Source organism: Stenella coeruleoalba (assembly GCF_951394435.1).
Source record: "Stenella coeruleoalba genome assembly, chromosome: 7".
In the NCBI taxonomy this organism is placed as follows: domain Eukaryota; kingdom Metazoa; phylum Chordata; class Mammalia; order Artiodactyla; family Delphinidae; genus Stenella; species Stenella coeruleoalba.
Genome location: NC_137153.1, coordinates 69097521 through 69110556, shown reverse-complemented (window position 1 = coordinate 69110556; position 13036 = coordinate 69097521). Strand labels below are relative to the sequence as shown.

Below are 13036 nucleotides of genomic sequence, written 5' to 3'. Positions count from 1 at the left end.
TACTTCAAAATTTTCTAATTTCATCTAACTGCATTTTCAATGTCTCCTCCTATCCTTTGTTTTCACCCTTGATTCCTAAATATCATCTCCATCATTTCTGCCTTCTAAAATCTGAAATCTTAAAAAATACGTCCACATAGCTGAGAATATATAATTTCGTATCAAATACCTAATTTCTCTCTTTTCTTTCAAAATAGTCCTTAAAACCCAATAGAAAGCTGAGCCATTTCAGGATTCCTAAGTTAACCAAAATAGTACTGGCACTAAATACACATTGATATAAATCCTTTAATTCCTCATTCAAAAGTAAAGCTAAAGAACAATGATGTTAAACTACAAGATTATAGACTAACATATCCAATTATTTCTTATGTCTCTGCTAGAATGTTTTTGAATAAAATATTAGAAATAATGTTATTAACTGTAGTGGTAATATTATTAAGTATACTTAATGTGGCAAACTGAATTTCTTATGTAGACCCTAACATCACCCTTCTTTTTCTCTATACTGTACTAACCATTATTCGTACTCTAATTTTTCCAACTATATGTTCCTGCCCCAATTTACCCTCATCTTACCCCATTCCTTCAGATTAAGGTGTTGTTCTAGGCATGCGGTGTCATCTATTAGCATTCTTTCTAAGGTTTGTAAACCAAAGGGTAAGCTGGAGCTTCCAAAGCTCACGGACAATGCATTACACAGGACTGTGCTACAGGATTTAGGAAATTCCAGACAGCTGTGTAAATTAACAAAAATGCAATATCATAGAGAGGTTTATATTATCCAAGAAAGATGCCTTTATTTTAAAGTTTATCAAGGACAGCATGACTGCAGGTGAGTAACGTATCAGGATCACTATAATGACCTCCTCCCACAAATGACTTTGATCTTCATCTCCATTCCATGGGCACTGGCATTTCTAAAAAGACCAGTAAATACTCAAGTAAATCTAACCCAATCAAAATATTAAAATACATCACCCCCCAATTTCAAAGATAAAACCCACTTACTTCCAAACCATATGGCTCTCAAACCTCTGGTGAAATATAAATCCACATCTATTATACAGCTCCACTCATTCAACATTATTTAAAAGGTTTTAAATTTCAAAACTCGGCAGACTTCTAAAAATAAAAGCATAGATCAAATGTTGATCCAGCAGCACAATATCTTAACCTACTACAATCAGAATTACAATTTTTGCCTTTAATAACTTAATTCAATTTCAGCGTTCATGGCCTTTGTTAACTAAAGGTAGCCTCTAAATATCTCCGTATAATGTGAGACACCATTAAAAATCGTTCCCCAAATCACAGGAAGGTCATTCAAAGAACTTAAGTCAAACATTTCCCCTAATTTTCTTTGCCTCAACCAAATAGCACTGGAGTAGTTCCTAGATATGTAGAATGCGGAAACCAGTGAGCAAAAGCAGTTTTGACAGAAGTTCTGAAGTACCAATTAAAATGACTTTCTAAAGGTCTATGCACAAACACACACATATACACAAAACACTATATATAAGATAAAATCCATTTTTCTTAATATAAGTACACTCTAAAAATATAAAGTGACGTTTTAAACAAAACATGTTTTGAAATGTCCTTTAGAAGCATGCAGTGTGATTATGTTACATGATCGAAACAAAGAATCTAACTTTATCTGGTGCCTGTATATCAATATTTCATGTTGGGCTCTCATCGTGGTACATCAAAACATGCATATTGTATATTTAAGATGGTAAAAGTGATTTTCAGATCACTAATATATCTTTTCATGTGTTTTTTTTAATGACCCTTATGCTGACACTTCATTAAAACTCATCTCCAAGATTGTCATCAGATATAACCAGATGTCAATCAGTGAAAGCCTGATGTGACAGGTTACACTCTTTGGTTCTTTAAAATGTCAGCCTCAATAGGAATAGGGGAAAAACCTAAGTTCTATTGCAAAAAATATATCCAGAAAACAATCCACCCAAAGCAAAATGTAGAGAGGTGGATTTAAAGCATCATTTCTGTTATCTAGCACACAAACTAGATTTTCTCACCACTGTCTTCTACCTTTCTAAATCTGTGCATGACTAAATCACAATATACGCTCTTTAAAAGAGAAAGATATTATTGCACACCAATATACTAAGGGATAGACATATACAGATACAGTCAATCTTTAGGAGAAAAGGAATCACAGACAAATACGAAGTAATAAAATGCCTATCCTCACAAAAGTGTGTGTACTCTGCATAATACTACAACAGGAAAGGAAATAGATCTGGAAGACATACTGGATCACCTGAGTCATTTCTGTTTCTCCCCTCCCCATGCCCTGCAATCCCCACCCCAACCTCTATTTCCACCAAAACGTCACAGTCCAGGAAAACAAACTGGATAGAGTATGCAATGCACGAGTATTCAACAATGGAAACAGGATATGATTTCTAAATGTATCTCCCTCTTCCTGCCCCTCTCCAGCAACCCTCCCTCACCACCCCCAAAAGTAAAGCATGGAAGAAAGAAATTTAAGTGACTAGCAAAGGGTTTCTGAAATGGTTTTGCACATTAAGATAAACTATGCTGATTGAGACTGAAGAGGGCCAGATGCATTTTTAAGGATGATAGTTTTATACTGAAATGTATAAAGCCATCAATCATTCAGATCTGTAGTTCAGAAACTTGAATACGATTCTATCAATAAAAATAGCATTCAAAAATAATTTTAAAAGCAACAATTACAATCTATTAATCTTTCATACACTCCTTATTAAACTGGTAAAAGAGGTGAGGTGAGATAGAGCAGAATATAAGACTTATCTTGAACTAATGCAAAAATACTTCCTTTCACAGCATGCAATCCTCTAAAATCTTGTAAGTGCACTTCTCAAATTAACATTAAAGTACCGAGCAAAGTAAGTCAGACAGAGAAAGACAAATACCACAAGATATTGCTTATATGTGGAATCTAAAAACAATGGTACAAATGAACTCATTTACAAAATAGAAATAGAGCCACCAATGTAGAAAACAAACTTATGGTTACCAGTGGGGAAAAGGGGGGGGGGGAAATTGGGAGACTGGGATTGACATATACACACTACTATATATAAAACAGATAACTAATAACGACCTACTGTATAGCACAGGGAACTCTACTCAATATTCTGTAATGACCTATATGGGAAAAGAATCTAAAAAGAGTGGATATATGTATAACTGATTCACTCTACAGTATACCTGAAAGTAACACATCATTGTGAATCAACTATACTCCAATAAAAATTTTTTAAGTCATGAAAATGCATACCTCTGGACTAAAAGACACAATTTTTCTGCCACCAAACCTAAATTTTAAAAATGCTAACCAAGTATAAACAATATTCAGAGAAATGAAAAGCAGCAATTATTGCCAATGGAAAACTACAAAAGAATACTAGTGTGGAAGATGGCAATGCTCCCCACAGCAGGGCCCCAAAGTAGTCCAAAAGCCCTCAGAATTTGCCCAACTCCTTGACAGGATTTTAGCTCTTTTCAAAACTAGCTGAATAGCATGAAGGGAAGAAAAAAGTCAAGGCTTTAATAACTGGGGAAGAAATGTTAAAAAATGAGATCAACAGAAATTAAATTAATTTTTCTTGCTTCTAATCAGAGAGAGAGAGAGAGAGAGAGAGAGAAGGCTTGGGCTCCTCACCACCCCACCCCGCTTTCTCTGTTAATTTGCCTATCCACATACTTGGGAAATTATGTCCTGTTTTAAATACCTCATTGGGGAGCAACAGGCAGGAGCCCCAACTGTCAGACACTTGTCTGGCACACAGACATAGAGGAGCTGGCGCAGCAGGAGCTCAAGCTGTGAGACTCAGCTAATTCCTCTGTGGGTGAGAACATCAGGGCACTTGGCCATAGCTCCCTACAGGGGCCACTGAAATGGTGGAAGCTTCTGACTGTGACATAGGTATGGCCATTATGCTAGACCCATGTTTTTTTATGCTGGGTTTTCTTTCTTTGTTGTTCTTATCAGAAGAAACAATAGGCAAGCAAAATGCCATCAGTAAAGGAAACACCAATTCCAGGCTCCATGTTATTGGCATGTTTCCCTTTTTCCACACCAATCTCACCATGGAATCATAGACTATTAGTGCTGGAAAGGGCTTTAGCGATCACATAGCACTACTGCTTCATTTTACAAATGGAGAAACTGAGACCTAGGAGGTTTAAGTGACTAGCTTAAGGTTTTTCACTTAGTGGCAGACTGAATACCAGAACAGAAGCTCTTTTTCTCCTCTTTACTCTCCTTTGGCTGGCACTTTTGAAGACCTTTATTTCTTAGCCTAGTCACCCTCTCTTTTCTCCTTCCACATCACCTCTCAATTTAGGTCTCCTCTCACCAACTAATGTACTTTCATTTTCAGGCCAGCTGCCTCACTCTTAGCTTTCCTGGGCTCAGCTCCTATTATCCCTTGCCCATTTTTGCCTAAACAGGAAGACCTCTCGTAATCTTGACCAGGCACTGTAAAGTAAAGGCAAGCAATACTGACTGGGTATTACAGCTTCTAATAAAAGTAATGAGAAAGAAGAATCCAGGAGTTAAAAGTCAGCAATGGGCAGGCACATGTGACTGTGCAAACACAGTATTTTGGGACTAGACAAGAGATTTAACCTAAAGTGCTCAGCCAGAGGCCAATACATAGCCGGGACTAGGAAGGGAAACTCGTGGAGCATAATTATGCTCAGGTTACATCATTAGTGGAACAAGGATATGTATTTGTTCATGAGGACAGTCAGATGGATAGAAATTGTAAGAAGATAATGGATGATTAAAAATGGTAAGAATGATATATAACCTTACCACCTAATAAGTCACATTTCCTAGCCTTTTTCCAAAAGTTCCCTTTAAAATGTGTGTCAGATTCACTAGAGAAAGGAAGCAGAGGAGACGGCTGAGCTGAGAGTCTACATACTTTTTATGTTGGGACTAATTATCTATAAAAATAATGTAAAAGGAATCATATAATTAATTGAACATTTAACAGGAGTAGGAGGATGGGAGCAGGTAAGATGAGGGAGACAGGCAAAAAGCCTGTACAATACACAATGCTTCAGCAAAAAAGATGACACACGGTATCAGATAAATTTTCAATTGTAATGTATAAACCACATTTCCACTTTGAGAAAGATCGGGCTATTGAGATCACTGTAAAATGAGAAAAACATTTCATTCTTAGTCAAAATGCTTAGACAAATAGAAATATAGCAAATTACTGAATAGTAACTTTAGATATAGCAGTCAACTAAAATGATTCTTTCAACATCTTTAATGCCCTAACAAAGGGAACCAAAGGCGTTATTTTTCTACTACTATTTCATATTATATGTTTTACTGAATAACATTCTTGAGGTTACTTTATACCTCAAGATTGGGGTTGGCAAATTCTTCTAAAATTACTTATTGCTACAGGTAAACAAATGGTGACCTCACATTTTTCTACTGTTAGTAAAATAACGATTCTAAGCAGTGCATATAAATTGGAATAATTCCTCGATGAACTCATCTTTATACAACTATTATCATTATTATATATTAATGACTGCATTTTGTAAAATGTTTATAAATAGGGCTCAAAATGTTTTCAAATGAATTCATGTATAATAGATGTGAAAAGGAAAATATCAATTGGACAATGAAATGGACCACGGGAAGTGTTAAGAGTTTATGAAATGTTACATCATTAATTCTCAGTCTGAGATCCCTAGACCAGGAGAGTTATCCAAACATAAAAAGAATCCGTTACAATAAGGCTGCAAAGTAAAACTAAAACATAACTTTGGGCTAGCACCCTATTAATTCAGTGTAATAACAAGACTGGTTATCAAATGATAATCCAAACCTACAGTTGACAGCTTCGTGTCTTTTATTTTTAAAAGGGTGGAAGAGGTAATAATTATTTAATGAGTGCAGATCAATAGGCAAAATCTTTCAAAACTTAGGACCCACTGGGAAGTAGATGGTCAGAAGTGTATTAAAAGGATTCTTAGATAGCAAAAAAATTAGACTGGGTATCTTCTCAGTATTCCCTAAGAACCAACATGTATTGAGCATGTGTTCCATGTCAAATACTGAGCAAAGCACATTACATGAACTAGCTCCTTTACTCTTCACAAAACTCCATAAAGCAGATTAAGGCTGATCTATTTTTCAGATGAGAAAACTGAGGCTAAATGAAGCTAAACAAACTGTCCAAGGTTCCACAGCTAATAAGATTATCTGAAATCTGAGTCCAAAGCCTGTGTTTTTAACCAATATACTTATCCTCAATCTATTTAAAAAACAAAACACATACCTATTTGATACTCTAAATACATTCCAATTTTTTAACTCATTCATTTTCATTAAGTACATCTTGTAGTTTGATGTGATATATAAAATATCAAATATAAAGGTTTTGAAACAACGTCATATACTTTAAATTCTTAGTGGCATAAATTAGTTTATGTTAATGAATTGGTAGGATCACATGTTTAAGGAAAAATGCCTAACCTATTTTAGCAAGACTAATACTTAAAAATATTATTATTCTCTATTGATGTTTTGAATTCTTTGTGGCATGTCTTATAAAGGTACTTTTAAAAAATCTCATATTTTGCTGATTGTACTTAAATGTGGGACAACAGTATACATAAATCCGTTATCTAGAGGGAAAAAAAGTTTATTTGATATAACTATATCTTTCTAAGCTTACTTGAGGCAGATACTGACTACCACTGCTTCAGTATTTGTCTTTTAGAGTATACATGTACTGCTGAGGAAGTAAAGTCAATGATGCAAGAAGAACCCAAAACAGTGAATTCAACAGTTCTCCTAAAAAAAAAAAAAATCTCCATGAACAAATATTCAGATACAGAAAGCAATATAAGATCACTTCCAGTTTAGAAGTATAAGGCACAGAGGAAAGTGGAGAATCTAAAACTTTTCAGTTAATAAAGCCAAGTTAAATATTCAAACCAGACTATTCTAACAGCATGAAGTGGGGACCAAATTCTCCAATTTCTGTTATTATTGTTGTTGACTTAATTAGCCTGGTAACTATTATTACCATTTATACTTTTGAGAGTTTTAAATTATACCATAAAAAGCATACCACTAATTATGCCATATATAAATGCTGTAAGGATATACAATATACTGATATGTGCAACAATGCCAAATTTATGGAGTACAAAGCCATATTGCCAAAACAGTATGATTTTCAAGTTAAACTAAATTTTTTAGATACAGATTAAAATACCTGCATAAGAAGATGATAAATGTATATGCCTACAGGACGAATGCTGACATTCAGATTATGCCAAAGATATCAATCTTGATATTGTTTTATGCTGTGCTAATATATATTAGTACACAGAAAGATAGGCTTTGATGAAAAGCTGCCAATTAAGACAGTAGATTAAATTGAAACTCCATAAAAATAAGGCTATTATATGCTTGAATGCATAAGTAATTAAATTTTTTTTCTTTAAATAAAAGTTCTAATCAGTTCACATTCTTAGTGATAATAATCTCTTGTTGCAAACAGCACAGCACCCTCTGGTGCATCTGTTGTAAGATGTATAAAATTTCCACCAAAAAAGGATAGAATCCGAGTAAAAATGAACCTTAGAAATCAATAGTTTGTTACTATTTTATTTACTCCAGTACGTATTTTTAAACACTAATGCTTGAAAACAATTTTCACTTAAAAACAGCACTAAAAACTTTATAATAACAATTGAAGTAGATAAGGAAAATGTTTTCATTTGAAAATATTTAAAATAACCAACAAAAACAACACTGGTTCTCAACATTTATCATTTAAATTAAAATAATGCTGCCCCCCAAAAAATTCAAGTATGGGATGGCAAAAGTTAACTTGTCATGTTAACCAAATTTCACTTTATTCAAATCTGCCTTGGCTTTTTGCTTCAGATAAATTGACTAATTGTGTAAAGTGCTCCTGAGTACTTTGCTGGATTCAAAGGGAATTTATCATTCCTTTAAAGAATTTGAAGTGTTTTCTGAAAGGATCTGCAACTTACACAGCTCAAAACAAGAATGATATTCAAAAATAAAAGTTACGCTAATTAAATTAGGAATCAATTTGAATAGTTCAAAACCTTTACTTTAAAAAGAAAACTCTTCCTACGAAAATAATTAACTCCAAAAGTATATTTTACTAAGGACAAAAGCAAAGGATGCCACCTGCTTTAGACAGCCCTTTTGTGGACCGGTGGAAGTCCCAACACAATGCACTAGAAATGAAAGTGACACCTGTTTAAAGCAGCCATCTGTCCCTAACAAAGCAAGATTTAGTTAAATCCGCTTAATCTTGGATTTCCAAAATATGGGAACACTATGCACCTGTGAACAGAGAGGAATTTAAAATCTGTTTTGCAACAGCCACTGGGAAGCCATACCAAAGAGTTAAAAGCAAAGGATTCCATTAGGGAAACTAAGTGCTTATTTTTTAAAGTAACTAGAAGTAGAGGATTTTTAGCCTAATGCTCAGCATTAAAAACAAAGCAGGCAAAAAAAAAAAGCAGACTTTTCATAATTTAAAGGTTTATGTCTTCCAAGACTCTTTTGTAATTTGAAAGCCTCCTTGTTCGGTATTCTCATTTCTTGTAACACAGGCTCACTAGAAATACAAAATAAAACAAAGTAACATTCCTACTACACTGTTCAGAAAAAAAATTTTTCTAACTCTTCCTACATATCTGATGCTATATCTTCTCTTTTAAACACACACACACACACACATACTATAATATCTGAGACACAAAGATCATACTCCACCTACTGATTTTTTCAGTTGACAGTTTAGAGGAAAGCACATAAAACATCAACTTTCTCAAGAAAAATGAAACATGTTACCAAAAAGTAACACATATCATCCTTTAAATAATAGATTAAATCTATCTTGATTTTACAATTCATTTTTAATTGGTAATTTTTTTACTATTAAATTTGTTTCTGATTTAAAAATTGTTTTGTTTAGCATCAAAGTATATTAAATTTATAAACTATAAATTTTTTATTTCAGTACTTGTAAACTATAAACCTTTTATTTGAGTACCTAAGTAGAGTAGGAGACTATTTGAATACTGGAGGAGTAATATACTATTTTTTAAATTAGGCATAACTACCCCATATAATGAAAACATTGTGGAATGGCACATTTTAGAAATGCATTTTAGTTTACTGTTATACATTTAAATGTACTACATAAATCTGCCTATATACCATTTAATGCAATTCATAGGCACAATAATATAAAAAGACTGAGATAGGCATTATGACATACAGTGAATCACAGATATTCAGCTATTCAAAACAAGTTACAAGTAACTCCTATTTCATAATTTTAGTTTTAAAGTTTGGACACTTTTCCGAGTTCGTTTTTTAGTCTAAAAACAAACACAAGAGAATACAAATACATAATATAGTCCCTCCTAGGAAAAATATCTCAGAAAAAAAATGTTACTAAACATTTATCAATGTGTTAAATTTTTTAACTTATCATTTGTTAGTATTTCTGGCTATTATTTACTTAATCCGTATGAATAATGTTGACACACTTGAGTCCAAAGCATGTCTAGCAGCAACTTTTATATCACATAAGTGCTTTTAAAAATGAATAGGTAATAGAATTCAATTTAAGTTCTGCTCTCAAATCACCTTGTGAATGAAAATCTGAATTATAGAAAACCTGAGATAGTCGTAATGAGTGAAATGCCTGAAAAAAATTCTTGGACACTGCAAGTAAAAATATTAAACCATAAAATTATAGCATATAATCTACTCGACTGAAAATGCATTATGTAAATGGCATAAGGTCTGAAACTGTCTCAAGACAGCAAAACTCCTATTAACTTCAGAGAGTTTATAGGACCCAGGAACTTCACCATCCAAAAGTGTTCAGGCATTTGACACTCATCTGAACAGAAAAAAAAATACAGGTTAGTATCAGAGATTTGCAAGAAACCCAGGTTGGGGAGGCGGGAGGGCAAATATAAAGAAATTTGAGTGCTCTGAGAAAGACTTCTTTCAGAACAAACATCACCCTCATTTAAAATAGCAATCACAAGGAAATGGACTTTAAAAAAGAAAAGATTTTTTTGAAACCTCTTATTTTACAAAATATTAGCCTTAATAGCTTTACAATTACCCAACCTGCTCAGTGACATTCTGAAGAATAATTAATACTGTCATATTATTCACAGGCTGCTCTGTCAGGTAAATCAATATATGTTTGCTGTTAGAAAGAAGACTATTTAAATAAGCATTTAAAAATTCCAAATTGGAAACTTCAATTTGTGCGAATATTACAGTACACTATATTTGTTTTAGCACACATTCATTATCAAAACTCTTTACTGATAATTAATTAAACATTACACTGAAAAATGAACAAATTTACAGGATCTGTAAAACTGGGTTACCTCTAAGAGCCTATAACTTGAGGACTGATAAGTATTCAAATCTATAGAGAAAAATACAGTTTTGAAGCAAGGACCTAAAAAGGAAAGAGTTCTCTCTCTTCAGCAGGTTTAAGTCACTGTCCAAAGAAAACCAAAAAATAAATTTAAAAGACTATGTTAAGAACACATATGCCTAGATCTTAACAACCACAAAGAAAGTGAAATATACACACGTTTCAAGTTGAGAAGCTTCATACATTCTTTATGAACAACTTGACTTCAATTTCAACTCTCAAAGGAAAACGAAGAGAAGATTTAAAAAAAAAACTCTTTAAAGTACCATAACTGTCACAAATAACACTGTAAACTGAGTTCTCACAAAGCTTCCTTACGTCCTTTCCCTGTCTGTCACACAGTCTCATAACCACAATGAAAATTGTTAACACTCCACTGTGGGGAAGGAGGTTCATCAAAGTGAAATGGAACCTCACTCGTACCCCTCCCATCTCCACATGAAGGATAAAGCACTGTCAATAACTACTAACCCAAGTATCACAGATGCCCTGCATCCGGTTTAAATCACACACACACACACACACACACACACACACACACACACACGCACACACACCGAAAAAGAGAGAGGAGAGAGACTTTTTAAAAAAAGATCTCTTTCCCAATGCAGCAAAGAACCCAGCAAAGAGGCCCCTGGTTTCAGTGTGTGTGCAAGGGGTGTGGGGGGAGAAGAAAGAGGGGGAGGGAAGAGTGCCGAATGGATATTAAGATTGTTTGCAGCACAAAGAAAACACAGTTTTAAAAGAGAAAAAAGAAAACCATGCAGCTGATGATGGTAAAAGAAGAGCAGCTCATTAAGCACAAGGCAAAGAGGGGCAAAAATGAAGGCAAGAGGCAGTGGGAAAAGTTCACCGATGTACGAGGATAAAAATAACAAAACCCATAACAAGGCCCCACAAGTGAACAACAACAACAAAACACCACCTCGTGGGTCCCCCCTTGCACACACTTGTCTATTTCGGTTTTGAAAGAAACAAGAACCAAGCAGCTTTGAAAAAGAAGAAAATTGAAAGAAAGAAAGAAAGAAAAAAAAAAAACCTTATCTCTTCACCTGACCCTCCTCCTCAGACCCAGACCTAAGGGAGAGCTCCACCGTCCGCAACGCAAAACTGTGGCTCCCTCTCCCGCTCGGCTCGCAGCCCCCCGAGCTCCCGCTCCATCCCTGAAGCGCGGCCGCGGAGGGCCGGGGCCGGCGGGCGGGCGGGCGGCGCGGCGCCCACACCCCCGACCCAGCCGCAGCGCGCACGGTCCATTGTAAACAAGCCCGGGGGACGGAACCCCTCGGCAGCGGCGCCACAGCTGCAGCCCCGGTGTCAGGAGTGAGACCCCCGCACAGCCACACTCGGCTCGCACACACGGACACACACACACGCACGGACACACGCGTTCACACGCGTTCACACGCATCCACACGCTCCCACACACATGTAGAGACCGAAGAATATTCACCTTGGCTGTGGATTATTGTGGTGTTGTTGGTGGGTGATGGAGATGGTGGTGGTGGGGAGGAGGAGGAGGAAGAGGAGGAGGAGGAGGAGAGGAGTAGTTGTTGTTGATGGGTAACAGTCGCCAGGACTACGGTGACTATGGCGCTTGATTCACAAGGCAACGGTTGCTATAACTCACAAAAGAGAGAGAGAGGGAGAGAGAGAGGGAGCGAGAGGGAGAGGGAGACACTCACACGGGGAGGGGTGGGGGAGGGAAGAGGGGAGGAGGCGGGCCCGGCTAGCGGCCGGAAGGGGCGGGCTCAGTACCCTGACTGACAGCCCCCGAACCGGGTTGGGCTGGGCGCGAGGCCGGGGTTCCGAGGAAGGGTTCCGAAGGGACGCGCTAAGTTTGGCGGGGGCTGAGGTCACCCCAGGGTCCCCTCGGAGGTACGGTACTACACGCCCTGGCGAGGCTGGCGGAGGAATTGAGGGCCGTGGTGCGAGGTATACTTTCTGTGAAACGAGAGCTGCCAGTCGCAGCAACCAGCTCAGTGCCCAAAAGCCTCAGAGCCGGGAGAAGGTAACAGCTAACCCATGAGAGGGGGTGTCGAGGGCGATTCCAGACACCTTGTCTAAACGACGAGCTACAGCAGAGGAAGAATCCACTTTGAAGCGTGGCTCCGCCCCCGGCATAAACGTCATTTCCGGGGCGGGGCGGGCGGAGGGTCCCGGATGTGCCGCCGCTCTCTTTTTTTCTTTTTTCCTTTTCCCCTTGCCCGCGCCCCCCCCACCCGCCCCGTTTCTGAGGCGCCGGCGGTGTTCCCGGTCGTAGTCGTCTGCGGGCTTCTAGCATGTCGAGACGCTTCATGGCGGCGGGGAACGTGCTGGAATGGACGGTCCGCGCCGCCTTTGCGCTCCTGCTTTCCGCGTCCCGGCCCGCTCCCGCCTCCTGAGGCCGCGATTCGGAGGCGGGCGGGCGGCGGGGTGTGAGCGTGCTGCCTCCGCCGCCATCTTAGAGCAGGCGAGCGCGGGGCGCGTATGGGCAGCGCGCAGGCCTCCCGCGGTCCCGCCGCGGCGTGGCGCGC

At 37.5% G+C, this 13036-nt stretch overlaps 1 protein-coding gene across 3 annotated transcripts in view; it reads right to left on the bottom strand.

The window, feature by feature from the left end:
- Nucleotides 1-12191, bottom strand: part of RFX3 (regulatory factor X3) — a 289212-nt gene extending 277021 nt beyond the window's left edge. For 2 of the 3 annotated variants that reach the window (XM_079927671.1, XM_079927672.1), the window contains exon 1: nucleotides 11974-12019. The gene's annotated coding sequence lies outside the window, so the exon portion shown is untranslated. Of the gene's footprint in view, nucleotides 1-11973 lie in introns of all 3 variants that reach the window. The other variant, XM_079927662.1, reaches the window with a different exon arrangement.
- Between the last annotated feature and the right edge of the window lie 845 nt (nucleotides 12192-13036).